Below are 7,020 nucleotides of genomic sequence, written 5' to 3' on the forward strand. Positions count from 1 at the left end.
AAGGTGGAGATATAAGTCTACTATCTGTGGGGTGTATCTCCTCTCTGAGCAAGTGACATCTTACACACTTAGACCAGTGGTTCTCGAACCCTAGTGTGCCTCAAAATCATCTGGAGGGTTTGCTAGAACACAAATTGCTGGGCCTCACCCACAGAATTTCTGACACAATAGGTCTGGGGCCAAGGCCAAGAATTTGTCATTCTAACACCTTTCCAGATTCTGCACTATAAACGAGTCCCAGAAGAGAAATCGAAACTCCACTCATTCTTCAGTGAGGTGAGCAATTTCTTGGCTGAATCAGATAATACATTCCAAATAGGAAGAAGAATATTTCCTTGATTTCGTTTACGCCATTCACAGACACAGAACACTTTCAAACTTAATGTGCATTATGAACATTTTCTTTCCCACTTTCTTAAGTCTAGGCAATCAACAAAACAATAAATCAAGCCTGGTTTGTAGCATCTGCTTATTGCCATGGTGTAAATACTCCTGCTGTGGCTGATTACAAGTTGCTAAAGTGATGTCGCTGAGCGTGGAGTTGGGATGCTTCTATGCTGGTAGCAAGCATATGTGGTAGTTCCACCATACAGATACCGTAGATGTAGATGACCTCAAGGGCAGAGAGAACAGTAAAACAATTAGGAAGTGATGAGTTTTGAGTATTTATTATGTTTGTCTTAAATAAAATATATTTAATTGTAAGTTTATATAATTTAATTTTTTTACAATGGTTGTGATTAACTGACAGATCTCAAAATTCCAGAAAATATAACAGTCGGCTCTCATGAACTGACTCCAGCACACCAATGAAATACACACAAAGAAGTATGCAACCAGCACCCGTAAGAAGGAAAAACACAACATGACCAGATCCCCAGACGACTCCCTCGTGCGTCCTCACGCTCACTGGCCTCCTTCCCTCAGAACCCTCGGTGGATAACCTACACCCTGACTTCCAACAGCTGAACCGGTTTGCCTGCATAGTAGGTTACACCTATGGAATAGTAAACCTGCAGTTTGAAGTATTACCACTAGAGGCCCCTCGTGAGGCACAGACAGAACGCTCCTCCTACAGGACTTGGAATGCTACTCCCATACCCAGTCTTGGGTGCTTACTCACCTCTCTCGGTCTCGGGGGCCGTTGGTTACAACCCAGAGTGGGAGGAAATAGAGAAATAACTGAGCGCTAAATCTGAGCGTGGGTGAGTCCCCGGAGGAGTTGTGGAGCCACAAGTTTCCCAGGGGAGTTCCAACTGGGGCTTTAGCCTCAAACCCTAATGTGCTCTGCCAGTGAGCCAGCGGGCAAATGAACAACGAGGATTGCTTCTGCCCGGGTCATCACAGGCCCATATGCCTTGGTGCCTCCTTTATCTAGACCAGATGAATCCATGGAAAAACACGTCGAGAGAAGAACAGAGGAAAGGAGGTATAAGAGAGTTCAAGTTCGGAGACTCGGGGACAAATCTGGGTTTGAATCACTGCCTCTTCACTCACTAGCTTTGTGAACTTGGGCAAATTTTACTTTACCTCTCTGAAACTTAGTTTGCTCATCTGTAGAATGGGAAGAAAACTTTCCTTGCTAGTTAGTTGACAGAGTAGGTAAGATCCTATATGTGAAGCAAGGAGAGGGTCATATATTTTTTCAAAAGTAGTATTTTCATCATCAGGATGAAAAGGAGACTCCTATTTTGTTTGTGAAGGCATTCTAGTGCTGAGTTATGCACAGAACTGACAAAGTGTGGAAATATGGGGGTTAAAATAGCTCTGCATAATATATAAACAGCTATTTCATTTGGGCAAGGACTTAAATGCACATTAATGCATACACACACCGCACATATATACATCTACTTTTATGTAAATGGGGTAGATACATAGTGATATTTTTCAAGCAGCTTTAATTTTTTTCTTTTTTGCTGGTTTTACCCCTTTCTTAGTATAACATACCATCTCTAGCATACCACAAATCCTTGTTAACAAATATATTGCATTCTGTATTTTTATCCATATTCATATTAAATAATTTACATATATATACATATACTTGGTTTTACAAAAATAGGTCCCTATAATGATCTTTCTGCATCTTTCTATTCTTAGAAATCTTTCTGAGTTAATAAATACACTCTTATTTTTAGTGGCTGCATAATACTCCAAAGTACAAATGTTCTGTAACTAGGTCAGCTATACCTCAGTTGAAGGCTACTTGCTTTGTTTCTACTGGTTTGTACTAAGAACAATGCTCCAATAAGCACTCTTATATCTCTATCATTATAAATCTTTCAAAATATATTTTAAAAATAATTTTATATAAAGGTCTTTTATTTTTATGGGAAATATCCTGAAAATGGGTTTTTCAGGTCAAAGGGATTATGCAATTTTTATTTTAAACAAATGTTTCCAGATTGCATCCAAAAAAGTCTGTAACAATTTACATTTCTGCCAACCCCATTTGAGAGTATGCTCTTCCCCAAATCCCTGGCAGCAGTGGGCTTTGCCTTCTTATTTTTGTTTGTTTGAGGATTTTCTTTTTATCATGGACATTTTCAAACATCTTGAAACCAAACAGAATAGTATAATGAGCCCCCAAATACTCACAACTCAGCTTCAGCAATTGCCAACATTCTGTCATTACCGTAGCCTTCTTTTTAATTTTTGCAAATTTATGGACATAAAGCAATATACTTGTTACTTTTTAAAAATCTTGTTTTTGCCTTTCTCTGACTGGTAGTGTTTTTGAGCACATTTTCACACGTTTGGAGTTCATCTTATGTAAGAGCCTATTCATAGCCTTTGTATATTTTTTGGTTGTCTTTTTCTTGTCAATTTATAGGAGCAGTTTGTTATTATAGATGTTAATCTTTATATTCTGTGTTGCCAATACTTCTGATGTTTGTTTATGGTATCTTTTGCCCTTCTAAGGTTTTTAAATTTTTTACATATTTTAAGTATACGTTTTTTTTCTTTTTTTCTTTTACAGCTTCTATATTTTCTGTATCACAAAAGAAACTACCCACCACCACCACCAAATGTAAGCTGGTACAACCACTCTGGAAAATTGTTTGGCAAAATCTATGGAAGATGAACATATACATATCCTATGACCTAGAAGTTCTGCTCCTAAGTATATACGCAACAGAAAGGCATAGATATATTCATCAAAAGACATGTGCAAGAATATTCATAGCACTCCATCATATCCAAAAACTGGTAGGGGAAAAAAACCCTAATTCCCATCAACACTAGGATGGATAAATTGTGGTATATTCATACAATGCAATACAGCAATGAGAGTGAACTACAACTACACTTGATGACATGGACAATCTCACAAAAATATTATTGAAAAAGAAACCAGACACAGAAGAGAATATATGGTCTGATTCTATTTATATAAATATCAAAAATAAGCAAAATTAATTTATGGTGTTAGAAGTCAGGGTAGAGGTTGCTCTTAGAATGGGGTATAAGGGACCTTGTGGGGTTGCTGGTCATATTCTGTTTCTTGATCTATGTACAGGTTAAACAAATGTGTTCACTGTATGACTTATGATTTGTTCACTTTTCTGTATGATATATTTCAATAGAAAGTTGACAAGATCCACTTGAAAATCTGCACACAGATGTTTATAGCAGCTTTATTCATAATCGCCAAGACTTGGAAGCAACTTGTCCTTCACCGGGTGAATGGACAAATAAACTGTGGTACATCTAGACAAAGGAATGTTATCCAGCGCTAAAAAGAAATGACCTATCAAACCATGAGAAGACTTAAGGAAACTTAAATGCATATTACTAAGTGAAAAAAGTCATTATGAAAAGGCTACATACTGTATGATTCCAACTACATGACATTCTGGAAAAGGCAAAACTATGGCGACAGTAAAAAGATCAGTGGTTGCCAGAGATTGAGGGGGAGAGAGGGATGAACAGGCAGAGCACAGAGCATTTTTAGGGCAATGAAAATACGGTGGTGTATTACACTATAACGATGGATACCTGTCACTGTACATTTGTCCAAGAGAATGTACAACCCAAGCGTGAACCCTAAACTGTGGACTTTGGGTGATAATGATGTGTCAGCATAGGTTCATCGCTTGTAACAAAGTCACCATTCTAGTGGGGGATGTAAATAATGGAGCCAGCTCTGCAATTTTAAGGGCAAGAAGTATATGGGAAATCTCTGGACCTTCCATTCAATTTTGCTATGAACCTAAAAGTGCTCTAAAAAATAAAATCTATTTTTAAAAAAAGAGTGAGAAAGATTTACTTTCTTCCTGATGGATAATTATGCCATGGCATTTATTGAATTTTCCAGTGAATTAAAATATTATCTTTATTATTTATTAAATTCTCAAATATGTGGATATATATTTCTGGATTCTCTATTTGATCCCACTGACATATTTTTCTATTTGTCAACTCCTGTGCTGAAATTATATTGATATTTTAGTTTTTACAGTATGTTCTGATACCCTGTAAGACAAGCCCCCTTCTCACTATTCTTAATTTTCACACTTTTCTTGGCTATTCTCAGGCATTATTCTTATATATGATCTTTATTTTAGCCAAGTTTTTTTTCCCATACATTTATTTATTTATGGTTGCGTTGGGTCTTCGTTGCTGCGCGTGGGCTTTCTCTAGTTGTGGTGAGCGGGGGCTACTCTTCATTGCGGTGCGCAGGCTTCTCATTGCGGTGGCTTCTCTTGCTGCGGAGCACGGGCTCTAGGCACGCGGGCTTCAGTAGTTGTAGCTCACGGGCTCTAGGGTGCATGGGCTTCAGTAGTAGTGGCACGCAGGCTCTAGAGTGTAGGCTCAGTAGTTGCGGCGCACGGGCTTATTTGTGGGATCTTCCCAGACCAGGGCTCGAACCCATGTCCCCTGCATTGGCAGGCAGATTCTTAACCACTGCACCACCAGGGAAGTCGCAATTTTAACCAAGTTTTAAAGACCATGGAATAGATTTAATATTATAGTAATAATAGAATTTCATTATACTTACAATTTAATTTAGAGAGAACTAATATTTTAATCATATTAAGTGTTTCCACACTGTCATATCTTTTTATTTATTCACATTTTTGTTTTACAGGCTTCATAAGACTTTATAGTTTTCATATACGTCCTGTGCCTTTCTAGCTAAATTTATTCCTAAGGACTTTCTTTTTATTGCTATCTATCATGATTGGAATATTTTTCCCATTACCATTTCTGGTTTTTCCATTCTTTTGCTAGAATGGAGAAAGGTTATTGGTTTATGTATGTGTCCAGAAGCAGAGCACAAACCGAGGTGTGGTGAATAAATGTAACTTTATATCTTTATAACTCAATTTAACTTTTTATTTTAAGCTCCCTTGTGCCAGGTGGAAGAAATTCATTCCCATCTGGCTTCTCCCAGCTTTTCTCCGGGGTGGGTTTAAATTCCATAGAGTTTACATAGTGCCAGGAAGCAAGAGGGCACCAAGTCCTTGTCATGATCTGTCCCAGCCGCCATCCCCTGAGATGCCCATGGTCTCATTGTGTCCTATCTCTTGTCCTTACTGGTCTCTACTGCATTGTCCCTTTTTCTTTTTGTAGAGCCTTTCCCTCTCTTTCTCTCTCTCTCTCCCTCTCCCTCTCTCCCTCCCTCGGGCATATAGAAAACCTCCCCCCACCTCCATATCTAAGCAGTGGAAACCTCCCTAGCACCCCCTCTCTGCCCAGACATAGCACGCAGCATCTCCACCCAGAAGTGAGACACGGATCCCCTTGCCCTTGGATCCTGCATGTTTACATGGGGTCCTGTCCTTGGGTGAGGGGACTGCAGAGTGGTCCCCCTTTCTCAGAGACCTGCAGCATCTTCTCTCTCCTTTCTCCTCCTTATCCTCTCCATGTCTAGGGAATCTGTTCTACTCTCATTATTCATTCTCTTAAGTCTAGGTTCATGCCATGAGTTATACAAATACTCAAAAGGTAGAAGAAGCTTCTTTTTCTCTCTTTCTGCTTCCTCATCCCTTCTCTGAGGCAGTAAATTCAGAGCAGCCTCACTCAAATAGGAGAAGGGCTGTCAGGGGAAAAAGAAGCTCTGGAAGGGGAAACATTGTTACTATTTCAACACAGTACCCACCAGACATATAGGCTCCGGAAAAAAACAACACTGGAGGAAATGTGGCAGAATGTTAACAGAGATGCTGTGTTTCCAACAGGTGGAACAATGAATGAGTGTTCTTTTCTTATTTATATATATTTTTTGAATTTTGCAAAGTTTCTAAAACATGTATTACTTATATCTTCACACACACACAAATTATCTAAACCAGTTCACTTGTAGTTTGTAGTCTATGCAAATCAAATTTATCGCATGAGAAATTCCTGTGAATCCAAGCATAATTAACAAACAATGCACAATCCGAAACAAGTGTACAGTGTACAAAATATAAAGCATAAAGAAGGGCTCATTCACATGCTCAGTAGCTTGGGTTGGTTTCTAGAGTGACAAGCAACCACTTCTGTTACGAAGTTAGGTTTGAGGGTACTGGATGAGCTAAGCATGAAGGAGTAACCAAGTGAACCAAAGACTTCCTGATGTACGTATTTCTAAAAGGGGTTTTTACGCCATGAGGGAGTCGGGATTTCCAAGGCTACATTTGATGACAATGTGGTTAGAGGATGCCTTAGGTTTGGCAGGTTCTTGAAAACAGAGCCTGAGACAGGGATTCTTGCTCAGGTGACATGTTGGGAAGAACTCTTTAAGAGAAGGGGAGTGAGGGAAGTAGGATGGGGCAGGGGGAAGAGCCAAGGAAGGAGGGGTCTCAGCTGGAGACCGGCTTCAGCCTCATCTCACGGGGACCTCTCGAGCACAAACTGCACCACAGAGTTGGTTCCACCTTGAGGCAAAAGGGCCAGTCTTTTGTACCCCATGTCTGTCAGTCATGGGCAGGGGGCACTGGGCCGCTCCAGTGGCCAAGGGCAATTCTGTAGAGAAGCAGGCAACCGTGAGCCCCTAGCGCTCCCCCCTGCCCAGCAGCTGGGGAATGC

Source organism: Balaenoptera acutorostrata, chromosome 15, assembly GCF_949987535.1.
Source record: "Balaenoptera acutorostrata chromosome 15, mBalAcu1.1, whole genome shotgun sequence".
Classification (NCBI taxonomy): domain Eukaryota; kingdom Metazoa; phylum Chordata; class Mammalia; order Artiodactyla; family Balaenopteridae; genus Balaenoptera; species Balaenoptera acutorostrata.